Source organism: Triturus cristatus, chromosome 10, assembly GCF_964204655.1.
Source record: "Triturus cristatus chromosome 10, aTriCri1.1, whole genome shotgun sequence".
In the NCBI taxonomy this organism is placed as follows: Eukaryota; Metazoa; Chordata; class Amphibia; order Caudata; family Salamandridae; genus Triturus; species Triturus cristatus.
The window spans coordinates 138678869-138698226 of NC_140593.1; the positions used below are offsets into that span (position 1 = coordinate 138678869).

Sequence of the window (19358 nt, forward strand, 5' to 3'; positions counted from 1 at the left end):
CCTATGTTTTTTTTCAGTGAATATATATATATTAAAAACAATAAAGATAACTTGTTTACTGGTGGTACGATAGGGGACAAAGGAGGAGTGGATGGGTGGTGTAGAAAGCAATAGGAAGTAGATGGTGTAGGGGAAATACGGCACACAAATGGAAGCAATACAGGGGAATGAGCACATGTGCAAAAAAGCAATACCGAGCGTTAAGGGATTGGTCAGGCAGTGAGAAGCACAAAAGAGAAATATGGAGTGGGGGGGAAGATAGTTGTTTGGTGTGAGAAACACATCAGGGACAGAACTGGGAAACACATGTACTCTCATGGAATGCCTAAGCAAAAAGAAATAGATATTAGAAAAGTCATTAAGTCTCGCCTTTGGGACCTACTGGCTTTGCCAATTGCTTTTGATGGTGCTGTAAAGCGCCAGAACACTGTGCAGCAACATCAAAATAAAAAATTGAAAAAATAGATGCAATTGCAGTTGCATCATTTAACCGATGCTCACATGCGTCAGAACGCATGCACATGCTAGGATAATGATGTGGGCTCCATCTGCTTTATTTTTTTATTTATCCATCCAAGATAACACAGTGCTTAAGCAAAAAGAAAAAGAAAATGTTCCCTAAAATGAGCAATGGAAGGACACAAGAAAAAAGCTAGGAAAAACACAGGATAGACAGGGCAAGCCATCAAATGATGAGCACGCAAATGAGCATTGAAATAATGCCAACCAACGGTAAGCAATGGGTGGGCTTTAAATGCTCTGTAAGACCTGTAAGCTAATAATGAGAGGGACAATAAAGAAGGATAATGGTATGCAATGGTGCCATAAGCTCACAAAAGGTATTTTCCAACCAGACTGCTTGGGCTGTCTATTAGGGAGACCTAAAAATAGGCATTCTGGAATGTTTTTTTGTTGCTGACGGAGCATTGTAATTTTGGCCCCACCTTTACACGTCACAAATACTTAACATGGACATGCACATGCACATGTTTCCTGAGTGGCCTAAAAACATTATTATAAAGTGTTGCACTTGACATCATTATTGAAGTGCGCTCACTGTAGAATTAGAGGATTCATGCATACGCTGTGTGCCTTAACCATATTAAATGATACTTCAGAGACTTGATGAATAAACCATCCTTACCTATTTAGAATGTGCTACATTTAGAAACGACAATGGATTTATGTAATGTGTGCATTAATGTTTCGTATATTTCATTCAAAATGTAGTTCTGAGCCATTACTACACATACATAATAAAGATTTTACTGTATGCCACATGTAATATGAATCTAATGTACTGACCAGTAATATTGATTTATGTTTTGATAGTGTACATGCATAATAAAATGTGCACCATTTACTTAATGCTCTAAAGTTATCCTAACTAGGCCTGTTTTCCACTCTGTATAAAATACAGTTTTCCATTTCTGCTTGCATGGCTTTGTCCTTGCAGGTGCGTTCACATAGATTTTTAGTTTGAGAATAGGGGTGGGCGGAATTTGCGAAATTAACTTTCGTAAATTATCGCGAAAATGTTTACAATTTTCGCAAACAAGCGGAAATATCGCGAAGATGCGGAAGTTTTTTTCCCGCATGTTCGCGAGATTTTCTGCATGGTTGCGGGTCGCCAACTTACCCATGTGGTTGCTTGCGGGCGCGGCCATCTTGTTTTGAGTTGTCTCGCGGTGCATGATCGCGAGAAGAAAGACGTGATCGCGCGACGCATGACGTCACTGCGGGCGCGAACTGTCGCGAGACAGCGCAAATGGCTAAAAACAATACAACATCTCATGGAGAACGCGACTGGATCAAGAAAACTTGTCGGCGAACGCAGGGATTCAGGTAAGGCGATCGCGCGCGCGCGCGAGAGAATGTATTATTTTACAGCGCGAGCAAGAAACAAATTATCGCCAAGCTGCGGAAACCGGAAATTTCGACATTTTCGCGCTCTCCGCGGAACGCGAAAATGTTAAATTATCGCAATTTCCGCGAACGGAACGAAATTTTCGCCCAGGCCTATTTGAGAATAGATAAAAATCTGTATTAGCGATAGAGATAGAGAGCCTGACATGAAGACCTGGACAATGAGCATGGAGAGCCAGAGCGTTAACTAAAGAGTCCTATTCAGCATTTTTGCAACATTGCTTGGTTGAACAAGGATGATGTCATTCTTATGTTCAGTGTGGGACATTTTGTAAATGTTGCAACTTACAACATGAGAATGGAAATGGACAATGGAACCCCTGAGGATGTGAACAGAGGGGTGTTACCTGTGGTAGCAGCGGCAATCGGACGGAGGTGGGGGGACAGGGGAGGGGAAAGGGGGAGGAATGTAATATTTAAAAAAAACCTTACCTTTAACGGCCTGCCGCCGCCTCTTCTCCGTTCTCCATCCTTGTCCTCTTCAGCTTCCTGTCCCGGCCAGTGGCAGCAGAAAGCACGGGGCAGACTGGCTCCCCTGAGCCAATCACAACGCCGTGGTTGGGCACTCACACTGGAACAGGGAGCCTGTGCATGTTCCTGACCAGGCTGTGTAATGCAGCCTGGTAAGAACATGCAAAGTGCGCATGAACGGTTTGGTCGCCCAAGAAGGCCGGCCAAACAGTTCATGCGCACTTAGGGAGTGCACACCACTCCTCCCCTGCTCTGGCCAGCCCCGCCCAACAAACCACTGACTGCAATAGGGAAAATAAAATAATAATACAATATGCTATTATCATTTTATTTTCCCTTTTGAGCAGTGGGGCGACGCTCCGCCTTAGCAGAGTAGCCGCCACTGGTTACCTGAGAGACACTGGTGGAAATATCTAGTGTTCACCCTGCTTGATGTTATGCCACTTTTCTATGGACTTTGGTTTAGACCTCTATGCTTATTCCCTTTGATTCTTGCAGAGTGTGGCTAAGGCTAACACTCAAATTCCCCTGACCCAAGATGACTCTTGACCGAGATTCTGAGATGCTGACACCTTCCCTTACTTCCTTTACTTCCTTGTTCTTTCTGTATTTCACTGAAATTGAGATCTCTTTAGACCAGGGGTACTCAAAATACAGCTTGGAGGCCGCATGGGGCTCTCCTGACATGTAATGGCTGGCCTCTGGTGAACAGCAGCACTGGGCTGCTTTTCGCTTGAGAGAGGAGGAAAATTCTGAAAGATATGAAACAAACAGGCATACTTTATTTACACGTGAACTAAAGAAATGGTAAAGAAGAGAAAAAGGTGTCCTATACGATTTATGGTTAGGGACACTTTTACTTTTAAATACATTTTTCACTAAACGTTAAAGCATGATAAACTCTCTGCAAACTGAAAAAAAACAACATGCATGAGCATTTAGCCTTAGTAGATCAGATTATGTTACTGTATTGTGAGGCATTTATTAGCATAGTTTTCAAACATGACCTCGGAAATATTCATGCCACCCCCATTCTGAAATCAATGCCATTAGGGACCCAAGAGACAAGCTGTTTGTCAGGTGCACCTTGTAGGTAGCATTGGTTTTATATAATTGGAACAACATAATAGTTTATTAAATAAAACACAAAAGAAGGTTTTGAACAGCACACATCCTGAACTCATATATTTTAAGGGGCTTTCATATGTGATAATGAAGAATTTGGATACAAAGTGAAATTAACTAATTGTCTAGGATCACACAATTTCATCAAGGCGGAAAGCCAGGACTTATACCATGTTTTCTGGTTTCACATTTTGCAATTCAGCCACCAGATGAGTATCTCTTTGCCTCTCACATTTTGCATTAGAAGTTAATGCTTTGACTTTAATTCTTGGTGCATGAAAATAGAGCGTTGTTGGCAGACAGAAGTCACATGAAGGCTTGGTTTGTTGTCCTCACCATGCATGTGCTTTGCGTCCCCCTACCTTCTCCTTTCATCACTTGACCCTCCAATTGCTGACATTGGTGTGGCTTTTAGGCATGCCCCAGACAGTACTTTGCAGCCATAGGGAAATGTTTGTGACTACTCATGCTTTACACTATTGAACCATCCAGGGCCGGTCCTAGGATATTTGGGGCCCCGGGCAGAATAGGAACATGTGAGGGCCCTAAGAAGATACGACGCAGGATTGGATCGGGCTGGCTAAGAAAGTTATTTTATTTTCCTTTACATTAAAAGTAACCTCCACCCCCACAGTTAACAGCTAACAACCATTGACAAAACGCAGCCGCGGCCGACTCATGCCGGCCGCAACTGGGTTTTGTCAATGGTTGTTAGCAGTTTAAGCTAAATGAGTAACTACAATAAATGATTTTACTTTCACCTTGTTGTTTTGACCAATAAGTAGCTCCTTCACACACACTTGCATAGAATCACAACTGCAATGCAGGACCATTGCTCTTTGTGCTCTGCAGAGAGGCCATATTTTAAATGGTCATGTAATCTGAAAACCTTTTTGACCCACAGACAGGCACAGTGTGAAAGTTGTACTGCCTGCAGCCTCAACTCCAAAGTGCTCAACTGTAGCCTGTTATACACACCTGGAGGCGACTCAGTACAAAGGGTGCATCATCCAAGAGTAATATGCTGTGAAATAAAATACACAAACACACATGCTGGAAATAGCTAGCACTCTTGGGGAATGCAAGATTCAGTAAAGCATGAGAAATATAAACAGGAACAAAATTACTGCCATGGATTACCCTAACAACAGGACCACTAGAATTTTGTGGCAGGAGAGGGTTAAATTATGTGGCAGGGTGAGTAAATTATGTGGCAAGAAAAGGCAAATTATGCAGCATAACCCAGAAAAATTTGAAATAGTGTTACTTCATTTGTTTGCCATTTTTAAACTTGGTAACACTGTTTGGGCACTGGTTGCACCCCATTAGTAACAATTTAACACCCAAATTTAGTAGTGGAAAACAGAAAGTTGACTATTCCAGCTTTTCAAAGGGCCTACCTACATGACGTGTCGCTGCATTTTTAGTAACTTTTGAACTGTTTGGGATAGAAAGCAATTTTGTTGTTTAAATCTGTAGATTATGCAGCAGCTGATGGATTATGTGGCAAATGCGTCAAATGCATAATTATGCAGCAATCGCCGCTACCGCACAATCGCATAATTCCAGTGGCCCTGCCTAACATGCAGCATCAGACTGGGACAGAAAATAGGCCTCTGCACCAAAATAAAAGGGGCCCCCATTAGGGAGTTAGTTAGCTAGAAAGTGTCCCATGTTTGCAAACTAGCGCAGTTTTCAACTTGTAAACACATGCTGTATAAGTTTTTTGTAAGTATGGAAGGACTGCACTGATTTGAGTTTGCTGCAGGCAATGTTTGTTTTATTATCATAAAAATCAACAGTAAACACCGTCTCACTTGACCATAAAGCAGGTCAACAACTAGCCAAAAAAACGGTCTACATATTGACCTGAGAGCAGGTCTTTAAGTGGGTTGTAAAAAACCTATCATTACCTCCAGATAAATATTACAACAAGTAAAATTACACCTAGAACAAGCCAGTACTATTGGCTTTGTCAGTGGTTATTAGTTGCATAAGATGAATAAGCAGCATCCATAGTTTCCTTGCATATAATATTGAAAATGCTCCAGTTCTGGCATGATCAGACTGTGAAAGAACTATAACGAGTCTCACTGAAGTTGCATTAAAGGGAGCGAAGGGTGCTACCTATCTGTGGGCTGCCCGATGTCCACGCAGGGGACCCTAATATGAGGGCGGCCCCTTTAGTGCTACAAGATGGCACACGGGATAGCCCAGCGTCGCGAGACCCCTTCGGGGTCCCGCTCGTCATTTCGGCCCAGGTGGGGGAAGGGGAAAGGTATAAGTTCCTCCCACCCACCCACCTAGCGGCCTCTTTCTCCTCACCCCAGACACCGTTCCCTCCCTACCGCTTACCCGGCGTAATCAGGGTGAGGGGGAAGGAATTTCTAATCTGTTGTTTTGTGTTGCAGGCGGAGTTACAGGGCAATCCAGAGGCGGAAAGGTCCTCTGGGGTACCCTCTTCATGAGCACAAAGGGTGCTGAGGCCTAATATACCCAGGAAGTCTTCGCGGTGGACCCTGAGGTGCAACGGCACCCCATCTGTCCTACGGGCGGTTGGAAACTTGTACAACCGGGGGTTGCTTGAACGCTCCGTCCCTCGTAGGGGGTGCATGAGTAATGGGGAGAACCGACGGTTCACTGGAGGTGGGAGGGGCTATCCCCGCACCATAACTGCTGAGCATCGATTGGCTAAGGCTACGATGCAAGTTGGCCCATCAGGTGGTAGGCCGCGAGGGGCGGCTTGCCTTTGGATCGCCTGTAAGATAACCCACCATGTTGGCATAGTTGGTATGCTAATAAACCTGCAGCAATTTTCTCCACGATAAAGGTGTCTTGTCTGTTTATCTATTCGGTATGATGGGTGGGGAGTGTTGGCGATATTGGCACTATGCTTCTGCCCACTGTATTCCATTTGTCTTGCCCCTTTCTTTCACCTCTTGCTCCCTTTCCATTTGTCCTTGGTGAGCAGTTTCCATTGTGATGCGCCGCCATTGCCACTCTCTCCTGTGCTGTGCCCCTGCAGGATAGTCTGTCTTTTATTCATACAGGGGCAGGGCCACTTCAAAGGCAAGGGCACTCACATTACCTGTCTGATTGCTGTCATCAACATGCTGATGCAGCCATTAGGCCCACAGAGACGGGCCAGTGGGGGAGATTGACATAAAAACGAAAAACATAAACTCTCAGGGGGCGGGGAGGAGCCTAGCGCTTGACCAAGATGGCCGTGTGAGCTCTGAGCTCCCGAGACCCTCGCGCCCTCCGTCGACTATCCTGTCTCTAATCCTGTCTGTATGCATGGCATCGTGTAGATGACCTGTCAGGGAGGCGATTGATGCTACCCGCGATCGGATCGCCCACCGGGAACCGGAGTTATGCATGGCGGAAGATTGCGGCCTATCTCCGAGGGATGCCAGGGGATAGAGTTGGCAGGATGCCCGACTTCTAGTTGAACAACAACAGCCAGGCGAGGTGTGAACTGTCGGATGGAGGTCCCCGTCCTTTCACTTTCGCTTTCTCTCCCTTTGTCTGCCCTGCCCCTGGAGAGCTCTTGGTGGCTTTATTATCCTTTGGACGCTCTACATGCTACTCTGGCGGCCCATTGCAGAACTGATTACCCCTGATTCCTCTCGTTGAGAGAGGGCTGTCTTATCTGAACCGACCTGCTTGGTACCAACCATGTCGGGCAAAGCAGAGGTGGATCGGCTGAAGCCTAAGTCTACCAGGCGGGGAGCCTATACTCAAGTCAATAATATGGACCGCTATGCTCTGCAGAAGGGATCACCGAGTGGGTCGAGCCAGTCGCCGGATACCCAGAAGGCGGCCTCGCCCTTGGCCCCGGAGCTCTCGCTGCAGGATGTCATGGGCGCGCTCGAAGGGATGCAGACTTCGATTGGGAGACAGTTCGATGCCCTGGCGCATAAGGTGGATGCCATCTTGGTGGATGTTAACCTGATCCGTGCGGACTTGGGCAAAACGAATGAACGGGTTAAAACCCTGGACCTCAAGACCACGGGCCTCGCCGATGATGTCACGGAACTGCAGACCGAGGTTCGTAAGCTGAGGACCGAGAGTGATCTCGCCGCCCGCCGGCTGGAGGACTTTGAGAGCCGGGCCAGGCGCAACAACGTGCGCGTTATCGGGGTCCCGGAGTCCTCGGATGAGGCTTCGGTTGACCTGCTCGTCGAGGACTTGGTGCTTAACCATCTGCAGCCTAAGGGTCTTGGGAAGTTCTTTGCGGTTGAAAGGGCCCATAGAGTGCCGGGTGGGAGGCCCAAGGTGAAAGCCCCACCGAGGCCGATTGTCGCCCGGCTCTTTCATTTTCGAGATCGGGACGCTATCCTGCAAGCATCGAGGGTGACGGGCCCGGTCCCCTTCCAGAACGCGTCGGTGAATTTCTATCCGGACTTCACCCAGCAGGTGCAGAGGCAGAGACAGGGCTTTCTGGGGGTGAAGAGGCGACTTCGGGAGAGGGATCTGAAGTATGCCATGCTCTTCCCTGCCAGACTACGTGTGGTGTACGAAGATCGGACATTCTTCTTTGAGTCTCCTGTCATGGCCGATGAATGGCTGGACGCTTTGCCCCGGCGGCGGACGGGAGAGGACACTGCCGCGGATGGGGACAGTGGCCGGGATGGGCAAGGCTGATTTTTCGGAGCCGGTCTGACTCGATTTGACTTTCTTTGATGACTTGATTAGAGTGCAGTAAATGCGGAGGGTTGCGGGAGGACGAGGGGAGCTCTTTCCTCCCTTAGGGTGCTTTTTGTAGATTTTGGGTTTGGTAGGGCGACAGGCACACTGCAAGTTGGGGGGGCTTTGTAAGCTGCAGCAGGGGTGCAGGGTGGGGGGGATGGTTGGGGTTTTGGGGTTGTTGTTGGGGGGTCTGTTTCTGCAAGGCGTAGTGATCATCTTCGGTATTGTCCCATGGTGGCTCTTCGGGGGGGGTGGGCCTCTTTGTGTTTGGGGATGGGGGGTAGAGGTTTAAGTGTTATTAGCTGGAATGTTAATGGTTTGGGGGATCGCATTAAGCGCGGGATAGTTTTGCAACACTTGAAACGGTCACTGCCAGATGTTGCCCTACTGCAGGAGACACACCTTATAGGTAACACGTGCTATGCTCTTAATAGGAAGGGTTATAAATTCATAGCTCATTCGGGATTTTCCTCCGGGTCTAGGGGTGTGGGTATCCTAGTCAGGGCCTCGCTACCATTTGAGGTGGACTCCACCGTTGTTGACGATAGGGGGAGGTTTGTGGCGGTGGCGGGGAGGTGGGAAGGTAGAACTTTGGTTTTAGTTTCGGTTTATGTCCCTCCAGCCCTGCAGGCCTCCACGTTTGTAGATCTGGGTAGGGCCTTGCTGGATCTCCCGGGGGGTATGTTAGTGGTAGGGAGGGACTTCAATGCTGTCGGCTCTGGGCTGCTGGATAGGTGCCCGCCCAGAGACACAGGGGGAACTCAGAAGTGGCTTCCAGACTTCCTAGACACACTCGGCCTGATAGACTGCTGGAGGCTCCGACACCCCACACAGCGTCAATACACCTTCCACTCCGGGGCGCATGGTAGCCTTTCTAGGATTGACTATCTGCTCACTTTGGCTGTGCACGCCCCTTTGGTGTCTGAGGCCAGGCACATGGCGCGTGGCATATCGGACCATTCGCCAGTGTGGGTCAGGCTGGATGTCGGCCGAGAGGGAGGGGGAAGGGTGGCTCCTATTAACCCCTGGTACTTTCGAGATTCCAAGATGCGCAGCGCACTGGTGAAGACAGTTAAAAAAAATTTCAAGGATAATCAGGGGTCCGTGGACTCGGCAGTGTCGCTCTGGGAAGCATTTAAGACCGTGCTGCGAGGGGAGGCCCTCTCACTTGTAGTGGCGGCCAAGCGGCGGAGAGATGGCGAGGTTATGCAGGTGGAGGAGGAGATCGTGGCTTTGGAGGGAGCGCTAGAGGAGGAGGTAACAGCGGCCTCACTGCATGAGCTGAGCTTGAAGCAAGCCGAGTATAAGGACCTTGTGACAAATGCCGCTAAGACCCTCAGTAGGGAACAGCAGGGCCGCCTGTATGATGTTGGTGACAAGGCCGGGAAGCTCCTAGCTTGGCTGGATAAAAAAGAACGGGTTAATAGAGTAGTGCCGGAGCTGACGGGAGAGGGGGGAGAGGTGATTGTGGAACCTGAGGGGATTGTCCAGTGTTTCTCGGACTATTTCCGTAAGGTTTATGCCTCAGTGTCGGATAGGCCGCCCGAGGACTCGCGTGACCTCTTGCGGGATATCGCTCTGCCCTGTCTTTCTGATGTAGATAGAGATGATCTTGATGGAGACTTAACGATCGATGAGGTGGCGGGAGCTATTCGCGCGCTGAACTCGGGCAAGGCCTCGGGCCCGAATGGCTTGCCGATTGACCTGTATAAACTGTTCCCGGATAGGGTAGCCCCTCACCTGCGCGCCATGTTCGTGGAGGCGCGGGGGAGTGGGACCCTCCCGTTGGACCAGAGGCTGGCGACAATTGTTGTGATACATAAAGATGGTAAACCCCGAGACAAGTGTGCCTCATATAGGCCCATATCACTCCTCAACGCCGAGCCGAAGATCCTGGCTAAAATCCTGGCGGGCCGATTGGTCAGGGTACTTGGAGACTTGATTCACCCTGATCAATCCGGTTTTATTCCGCATCGCAACACCGCGTTGAACCTTCGGCGCCTTCATGGGGTGATCGCCAGGGCTGGCACGCTGCGAGAACCGGCTATTGTGGCGTCTCTTGATGCCACGATGGCCTTCGATACGGTGGAATGGGAATATTTGTGGGCTGTGCTAGCCAAGTTCGGCTTTGGCCCTGGTTTTGTGAGCTGGGTGAGGTTGCTGTATGAGGGACCCCTTGCGAGTGTGGTGGTAAATGGCCGGGCATCGACTCCGTTCCGGCTTGGGAGGGGGACTCGGCAGGGCTGCCCCCTGTCGCCTCTGTTGTTCGCCCTTGCTCTTGAACCGCTGGCGGCGTGGATACGCTGGCACCCGGATATACGTGGCCTTCGGTGGTCGCCCGAACACGAGGACCGCATTTCGCTATATGCTGATGACATCTTGTTGTATCTTGCCTCGCCCAAGAACTCACTCATAGTGGTCTGTGACGTTCTTACATCCTTCGGTAGGAATTCGGGTCTCGTCATCAACTGGAGTAAATCGTATTTATACGTCCTGAGTGGTGAGGTTCCGCCGGTCCCGCGAACTTGTTCGATCCAGATTGCTCAGCAGGGCTTCGTGTATCTGGGGATCTTTATCTCCATGGACCCCGCCTTGCGGTATGAGAGAAACCTGCTCACCCCCTTCGCTATATGCTGATGACATCTTGTTGTATCTTGCCTCGCCCAAGAACTCACTCATAGTGGTCTGTGACGTTCTTACATCCTTCGGTAGGAATTCGGGTCTCGTCATCAACTGGAGTAAATCGTATTTATACGTCCTGAGTGGTGAGGTTCCGCCGGTCCCGCGAACTTGTTCGATCCAGATTGCTCAGCAGGGCTTCGTGTATCTGGGGATCTTTATCTCCATGGACCCCGCTTTGCGGTATGAGAGAAACCTGCTCACCCCCTGGCGCGCCTGCGGCGGGATGTTGAGGGCTGGCGGAGGCTGCCGCTCTCCCTCGTCGGGCGCGCTGCCTTGTTCAAAATGATGTCCCTTCCTCGGTTCCTCTACGCATTGCAAAATACTCTAGATTGGGTGCCGGCCAAGTACTTTCGGGAGGTCGAAAGCCTCCAACGGACGTTGTTGTGGGATGGGCGGCCGCGGATAGCGATTGCTAAATTGACGCTTCCATGGTATGACGGGGGTATCGCGCTTCCAGACATCCGACGCTATTACTGGGCCACCCAGTTGTCCGCGATTAACCACGGCTTCTATGGCCCGGCCCTCAGCCCTGGTTATGCCATGGACAGATGGTTGTGGGAACTATCTTAGGGCGTTGTACTCGCGGTCCCTCGACTCATCCCTCACGGGGCCCACTGGGGTGGCGGTGCGTGTATGGAAGATGGCGACTGACTCTCTGGGCTGGAAGGATAGGCTCACCCTAGCTGCCCCGTTGTTTGAATCTGAAAGGTTGGGTAGGCTTTGGCATACGAAAGGGTTTGATAAATGGGACTTGATCGGCATCTCCAGGGTTGGAGATATGCTGATTAAGGGTAGGGTGAAGTCCTTTGAAGAGTTGCAGAAGGAGTATGAGTTGGGGGCGTCTGAGTTTTTCCAATATGTTCAGGTGCGTCATGCCCTGCGGTCAGTCCTCGTGGAGGGTGAGAAGGTGCCTGAGTCCTCTCCTTTGGAGGACCGGATCCTTGATGGCCATATGCCGGAGAGCACGATCTCGCTCATCTACAAGAAACTGATAAATGTTCGGGCTGATATGCTACTGGGGCTGCGGGACCAGTGGACTAGGGACGGACTCGAGTTGGATGATGAGGACTGGCAGTCTGCTGTTTCCTCTCCTAAGGAGGTTGCGATCCCGTCGCGTCTGAGGCTGGTGCAGCTCAAGATCCTGCATCGAGTGTATGTGACGGGGCCGCGACTGGTTCATATGGGATTCTCTGAGGAAGGCCTATGTAGGAGGGGATGCGGTATGGTGGGTACTTTCCTACATATCATCTGGGAATGTGGTGTCATCACGGAATTTTGGAGGCGAGTTCATGCGGTGATGGGGGAGGTGATGGGCATTGCTATGCAGCCGGAAGCGCGGTGTTGTCTCCTGAATGTCTGGGGGCCCACTGACCATGATGAGGCACAGACCCAGTGGGTGACCCTGGGTAACATGGTTGCTAAGAGGGACATCGCGCGCTTGTGGGGTTCCGGGGGGCCCCCCACGTTAACTGCGTGGAAAGAAAATATGGACTGGAGTATGCTCAGGGAGAAGACAGTATATTGTGCCAGAGGCCGCCCTCGGAAGTGGCATGCCATCTGGGGGCGGTGGAATCAATACAGGGGGGGAATATGTCTTGCCCCTGAGCTGGAGCCCCCCGAGGAACAGCTTTCTTCTTGACCTTCTTTCCAGCTCAGTATGCAGATGTGATGGTTAATTGACTTCTTGGGCCTCTGCTTTTCCCCCTTTTTCCTCTTACCATAGTACTGTGACTGTTAGACGATTGGGGTCCGGCTCCCCCTGAGGGGCTATCACCGTGGGCATTCAGTGTTGCTGCCTTGCTGGGGTTTGTTGTGTGTTTGTAATTATTAAAAATGGAACCTTCTCACTGCTCCTTCAATGTACTGTGGACGATTCTTTGTACTCTCCTATCGAAGCTGCCGAACCTCCGGGTTGTCGGCTGAATAGCTGTGTCCAGATTCTTGAAGAAATAAAGGTTTTAAAAAAAAAAAAAAAAAAAAAAAAAAAACTCTCAGGGGGCCCCCTGGGCCTCGGAACTCCTGATGTCTTTAAAGGTGCGAGGCCCCATGGCTGCGAGCAGGCACGGGGCCCTGGGCAGCTGCCCACGCTGCCCACGCCTAGCACCGGCCCTGGAACCATCCTATTAGCTTTGACTTAATCCTAGATGACTTTAGATTTAACGCATGGATAGAAGAGAGAACCAGAAACCAAATTGTGTTTAGATCTTTTGTATTGCTGTGACTGAACTTCTGCTCTCATACTGGTACCCCTAAACCTCTTTGCGAGGTTGGGTTTTCTGGGTGTTATTCTGCATCTTTATAGCATGGTGCTGAGATGCGTGTACCTTAACCTGACTGCTAACTTGCATAAACCTTCTTAACTTTAGTCACTGAATCCTTGTGTAGGTAGCCAAATTGGTTACACTGTTAATTGAAATTTATTGATGTAATGTGAACTCTAACCACCTCTAAGATGGCAAAGGAAAGATTGATCAGAGGGCAAATGCTAAGAGGGTTGGCCCAGAGTGCTGCAGTGCTGACGTCATGACTTAGATTTGTAGTGTGACAATCCATTTCAAGTGACTTTCCTTGACACTCTTACATGGAATGTTCAAATGCATTCAAAGAACTTGTTCACAGCGGAAAACTAGAGGCTTCCAATCACAGCTACAGAATTCAGGGACTAAAGCTGGTGAAAAATCCAACCTCCATGGGCCCTTTATGCTCCACCTAGAAAACCACTCACAACTCTTGGCATTTTTGCCATTACACTGCCAAGAATATGCTCTGTTTTTTTAAGATTCGGAAATGTAGCCTTTTATACCTATAGCTCCCATTCTCAAGCAGGAACATGTCGAGCGTTCACACATTAAAATCGAATCATTTCGGGAGAAGGGATTTGTTAAAGTTCGTTTTCTCAGGAGTCAGTTATGAGCGGAGGGGTTGGCGTTCTGTCGCAGCGCCAGAGCACGCATCCTGCCCACGGCCAGAAGGCTGGACGAGAGCAGAGCCGGGAGAGACCCTTCCCCTGTGCTGGCTGCTGCCCCAGCATTGGACAAGGGGCGGGGCCCCAGCAGCCTTTTAAACAGGCGTCTTGTAAACTGCCTCTAGGTGCTTTGCGAAAACCGCTCGGCAGCCCAGGTCTTCTCTGCGCTTGAACAGAAAAGGGGAGGGACCGCCTCAAACCTGTAAGTACCGCAGCTTTGCTATTTTTAGACCGGATGCTACACAATGAATGTCCTTTACTGAAGTCATTTGATCACAAGTTTGGCATTGATCAGAAAGGTGCAGGCACTATGTTCTTGATTATACATTCCTTTTGGCTAGGAGTTAATATTGTTCACTGATTGGTGAGTTGATTCGAACCGATGTACACAGATATAATTTATGCCGATGTACAGATATAATTTATGCCGATGTACACAGATATAATTTTGTGCCATATTGCAATCCCTAGAAACTGTCTCTGCTAAGCATGTAGTTAGTACAGTGCAGCTCCAGCTGCATGGAATACCACAAAATACATTTTTGTTGTAGCAGAAGCATTTCAAACTTCACAGTTATAATACTAATAATATGACTAACGACTATTATTATTATCATACATGTATTATTAGTATTAATAATAATTATCCTAATAATTGTTTTTATTGTTATTATTTTATTATTATTAGCCGCAGATGTAGTATTATCATTGTTGTTGTTATTATTACTCGAATTATTGATCTCTTTGTTATTTCTTGTAATTACCACATCATAGTCCTCCCACTTAGGCAATGCAGCATGTGCTTTGCCAATGCTTGTTGCCCAGGAGTGTTCCTGGGAGTGCAGTCTGTTCGCGCGCAGACAGGCGTGCGTCTCATTACCCCATATAGATCCCACACTCTAATTGTTGCCGCACTTCAGCCATCCATGGGTTTGGCATGAAAAGAAGTCTTAATGAAGAGATGTGCTTTGTCGACAGACAGACGGAAGGGAGTCTGTGGTTTCTGTGCACGCGGCATCCGTTTCAACCGACAGTACACCGAAGAGAATGTACACTACACATTGTGCACATCACCCGGATTGGCTGTAAATTACCTATGTAATCCGCACTCTTGTCTTTGAGCATTATAACTTGCTTTTGACTAAGTTTAGACTTTGGAGTAAGTGTTTTACTTTCAGTAGTCACAAACTCTGAGTGTAAAATGACTACAACAGTGTAAGTTACATGTCTCCACCCCCAGCGTAGTGTCAGTGGCTTTCTGTTTTGTGAATGTGTGATGTCCCTCCCTAAACCCTTCCCTGACCCTCCTAAACCCCTCTGACTCCTCCCTAATCCCATCCCCTTTAGTACTAAATCTGCCACTTCTTTGAGCCACTCTCCTGTGTCCCTCCCATATTCACTGCTGAAACCTATACTTTTGTGCACTGAGAACTCTGCACACATAGGTATAGGTAATGCGGATGTGTAAAAATTCTGCACGCAGTTTTTGAATTGCAATTTGTAGTAGGATTTGTATTGCAACAAACATGCTGCAAAGGGCAGTTTGTGAATTAGGCCCTTAGTGTTCTGATAAGCGTAGTAATTGCACTCCCAAAACTCAGTGAATCTTCAAAACAGGCTCGGCTGGCACAGGTAAGAGCGGTGATACGGGAGTCAGACGGGATTGGAAAATTAAATAAAAATGTTCACCGCATTGCCGAGACAGTGATGCGGCTAGCGCAGGATAAGCGTGTTTTTAAATTGTTTTTATTTAGACCTCTCCCATCATGTTTTGACTTCCCCCTCACCCCACCCTGCCCTACCTGAGCCCCCGCCTCACCACACCGCTCTTACCTGTGCGGCCGCACCTGCTTCAAAATGTTACTTATTTGATGGAGTGCACCTCATTTTCATCGCAGTCCCAAAGCCACACCTAGGCGCACCTCATTTGCAAACTATAGAGCTGCAATGAGGCATAAAATCTGTGCAGGTAGGGCTCGCATTGGTCATTTTTACACTCGCTTTCTGTATGATTCATGCTCCATTCATGCATGTTTGCGTCTTAAAATTCTACAGGCGTGGGAATATTTAGCACCTTGGAAATTCTTTGTGATATTACAGAACATCGAAATTATACTGAGACTAGATCATTCTACGAGAACCTGCATTAAAATAAATCACTTTATCCTTGCTTCATTCTCAGTTAGTGGTTTTAAAGCTCTTCACTCATGGCAATAGTAAATCAAATATTTACATAGCATGCTCACCAAAGCAATTCATATAATAACAACACTTTTGTGTACAATTAATATCCTCGCTAAATTGGTTGCCCTTTTATCAACCTCACAAGAACAAAAGGACGACTCCAATGTGTTTAAATTTGAACCAGCAATCTAGAGCCAGCACACAGGCTTCCAGGCAAGCACATGGCTTACTGAACTACCATATTATGTCAGCCGTAAACTTGGAAATTTGCTTACAGTGGGCACATCTCATAATGCAGTCTCTTTTGGCCAATTTACCATTTTGCCAAAATGCTCATACATCAATCACTTGTAAGTAATTCCAGTCTATAAGTACTAGTCCTGTGCATTTACTACAGGTGGCGAATTGTAGTTTTTTCACTCAAGGGCATATGAGCTATGATGGGATCCAGAGCTCAGGGGATGGAAAGAGATGTCATCAGTATTTGTAATGAGTACATCAATTTCATAAATTGCTACAAAAAGCTTGTGTTAGAGGCAGCACTGGGACAACCGCAACTTTTGAAGTTTTCAGAAGAACTATGATGTCACTGTGCAGGGAGTGCCCTGGGACCAACGTGCAGCTGTTGACACTTTGCAGATCGGCCAAGTAGTGTGCTGTGAAGTATTTTTTCTCCTCTGGATTAGAGTTGAGGTGTAGAGGCAAACCGTGTGCATTCGCATGCCGACCAACGAAAATCAAGGCAGCCATTTTGACAGGACTTCAAAGGTGACCTGGGATGTTTTTGGGCGTTGCCTGCCTACTATTTATTCGGTGCCTGAGCTCGAACTTTCAGGGGCATACGCATGGCACTGTAATGCTAATAAAGTGTATTAGATAAGTAGATAGTTGATGTTGTTTTTCTCTGGCAGCAGGCAGTCATTAGCATTGCCACTGCTTGTTTAATCTTAATATTTTCAGTACTCAGTTGTCGGAAAAATATTGTGGACAAAATGTATGTGTGTATATATATATATATATATATATATATATATATATATATATATTCACTGAAAAAACCATAGGTTTCACGCATGTTATAGTTAGCGGAAATTTTACTGATAAAAAACCAGTGAAATTCCCCCGTTATAGTTAGTGCAGGCAACTATAACTCACGCGACCGCAATCCTCTGCTGATGCTAATACTGTATTTAGACACTTATTTGCCCATGTCTTCTTCCATACATTTTTAGCTATACATATATTACAAATATTTTTTTTTCATAAAGACACATATGTCATCAGCAGAAGATTGCGGTCGCGTGAGTTATAGTTGCCTGCACTAACTATAACGGGGGAATTTCACTGGTTTTTTATCAGTAAAATTTCCGCTAACTATAACATATGTGAAACCTATGGTTTTTTCAGTGAATTTGCAAGGTTTTTTAAATGCTAATTCCTAACTATAACGTGTGTGAAACCTATGGTTTTTTCAGCCCCCGCTTGACGAATCCCCCCGAGACTTTCAGGGTAGGAGCGGAGCGTAGCGCCCCACCTATTTTGAGAAATTCGCGAGGATTCGTCGACCGGCGCCAAAGTTATTCCAAATAGAATGTTGCGGTTTTCCTATGGAAAAGGGGTCCTAACTATAACTACCTACTGGCGACCGCCAGTAGGTAATATATTATCTACTGGCGGTCGCCAGTAGATAGTTATAGTTAGGACCGAGTTCCCATAGGAAATCTGAAACTTCTATTTTGAATAACTTTGGCGCCGGTTGACTTATCTTCGTGAAATTTTCAAAACTAATGGGGCGCTCCACTCAGCTCCTACCCTGAAAGTCTCGGGGTGATTCATCAAGCGGGGGCTGAGAAAAAAGGGGGGTCCCAAAACGCGTTTTCCCCATGCATTTTCCCATAGGACCTTTAGTCGAAGGTACAGCCCGAACGGCTGAACAGAATTACTTGAAATTTGGCAAAAAGGTAGTCCTCAGGTCAGGCATGTGCCTTTTGCTTAAATAGCATAAATCCGTTCAGTAGTTCCTGAGAAAATCAAAAGTAAAATCATATATATATCTGGGCGGAGCCTAACCACACATCTCATCGTGAGATCTGATTGGCTGTCAGCACTTCATCCAAGAAGTGTTGGCAGCCATCTTGGGACCAATATACATGATAGCACCTCATTAAAAAGCATTGCCGGTAATAGAAGGTTTTAAGACTTTAGTTGGTTTATAAATAATTTGTTGATGGTACCATACTCATTTTAGGAATTGTGGTGTGTTCTAAGGTGATTTTACCATGTGAAAAAGCCTTCTGCTGGGATATCATGAATCATGCTTTTCCCACAGAGGTTTGGAAGGTGATCTATAAGCTAACTGAGAGCATATTTTCTGTAAACTCACATTATCTTTCTCAGTCATGTGAGAATGAAGTCTGACATTCTCAGTAAAACATGTACATTCAACAAGGGCAGAGACTGTCAGTTGATTCCTTTGTGTTCTACTGCAGCTTCCCAGAGTGTTCTAAGGAACAACTAGAGCGCTAACAATCCTACTTATGACAAACGTATGGCACACCTGAAGCCATCTTGGTTGGAATAAAGTGGTAACACTTAAAACATTTAATTTAAAAAGGAACACAATGAGGGAGTTCATTTTGCCATAGAAATTATGATTAGTGCTGAAGAAAGAAAAATTAGGGCACATTTTGAGTGACTTCTCAAATCCTCTTCTATTTCATTAAAAAATTCTGATATGCAGACTGAAACATGCACTTTAAATACCAGCAGCAGACTTCCCTGGTGAGCAGTAGCTTTACTACAGTGATCTAATGAGCAACTAGAGTGCTAACATTCAGAATTTATGGCAAATGTGTGACATATCTGAATACCTTCTTGATGGAATCAAAGTAAAAAACTTAAAGCATTTCTTACTGAGGAGACTGCAGTAAATGAGGATATTAGGAAACTTCATAACAAATAAATCTCCCAAGATGGCCACCAGACACAAAAGAGCCTAAATGCAGCACAAATATCACCCAGATGTAGCCCACATGTAGCCCAATGACAGAAGTGTGCAAAACACTTATTTTTTGTGTATTTGCAGTTTTATATAGTGCAGACTTGTCAGGTATTGGAATGCTTTACATGAGCATTGGTTACATCACACAAGATCAAATTCATTTTGGTTGTAGACATGGGGAGATTAACTGATTTGACCACAATCACAGAATGTTGAGCTGAAGCAGAAACTCCAACCTGGTTCCCCAGTTGCAAAGTCTGCAGCTCTGGAAGTAACACCACATCCTCTCGCCAAGGTGCAACATTTAATCAA

General features: G+C 47.0%; 1 protein-coding gene across 1 annotated transcript in view; it reads left to right on the forward strand.

Annotated features, from left to right (window-relative positions):
* Positions 1-14007: 14007 nt before the first annotated feature.
* Positions 14008-19358, forward strand: part of LOC146789044 (collagen alpha-6(VI) chain-like) — a 788523-nt gene continuing 783172 nt past the window's right edge. Inside the window, exon 1 of the mRNA XM_085631022.1 lies at positions 14008-14063. The gene's annotated coding sequence lies outside the window, so the exon portion shown is untranslated. The remainder of the gene's footprint in view (positions 14064-19358) is intronic.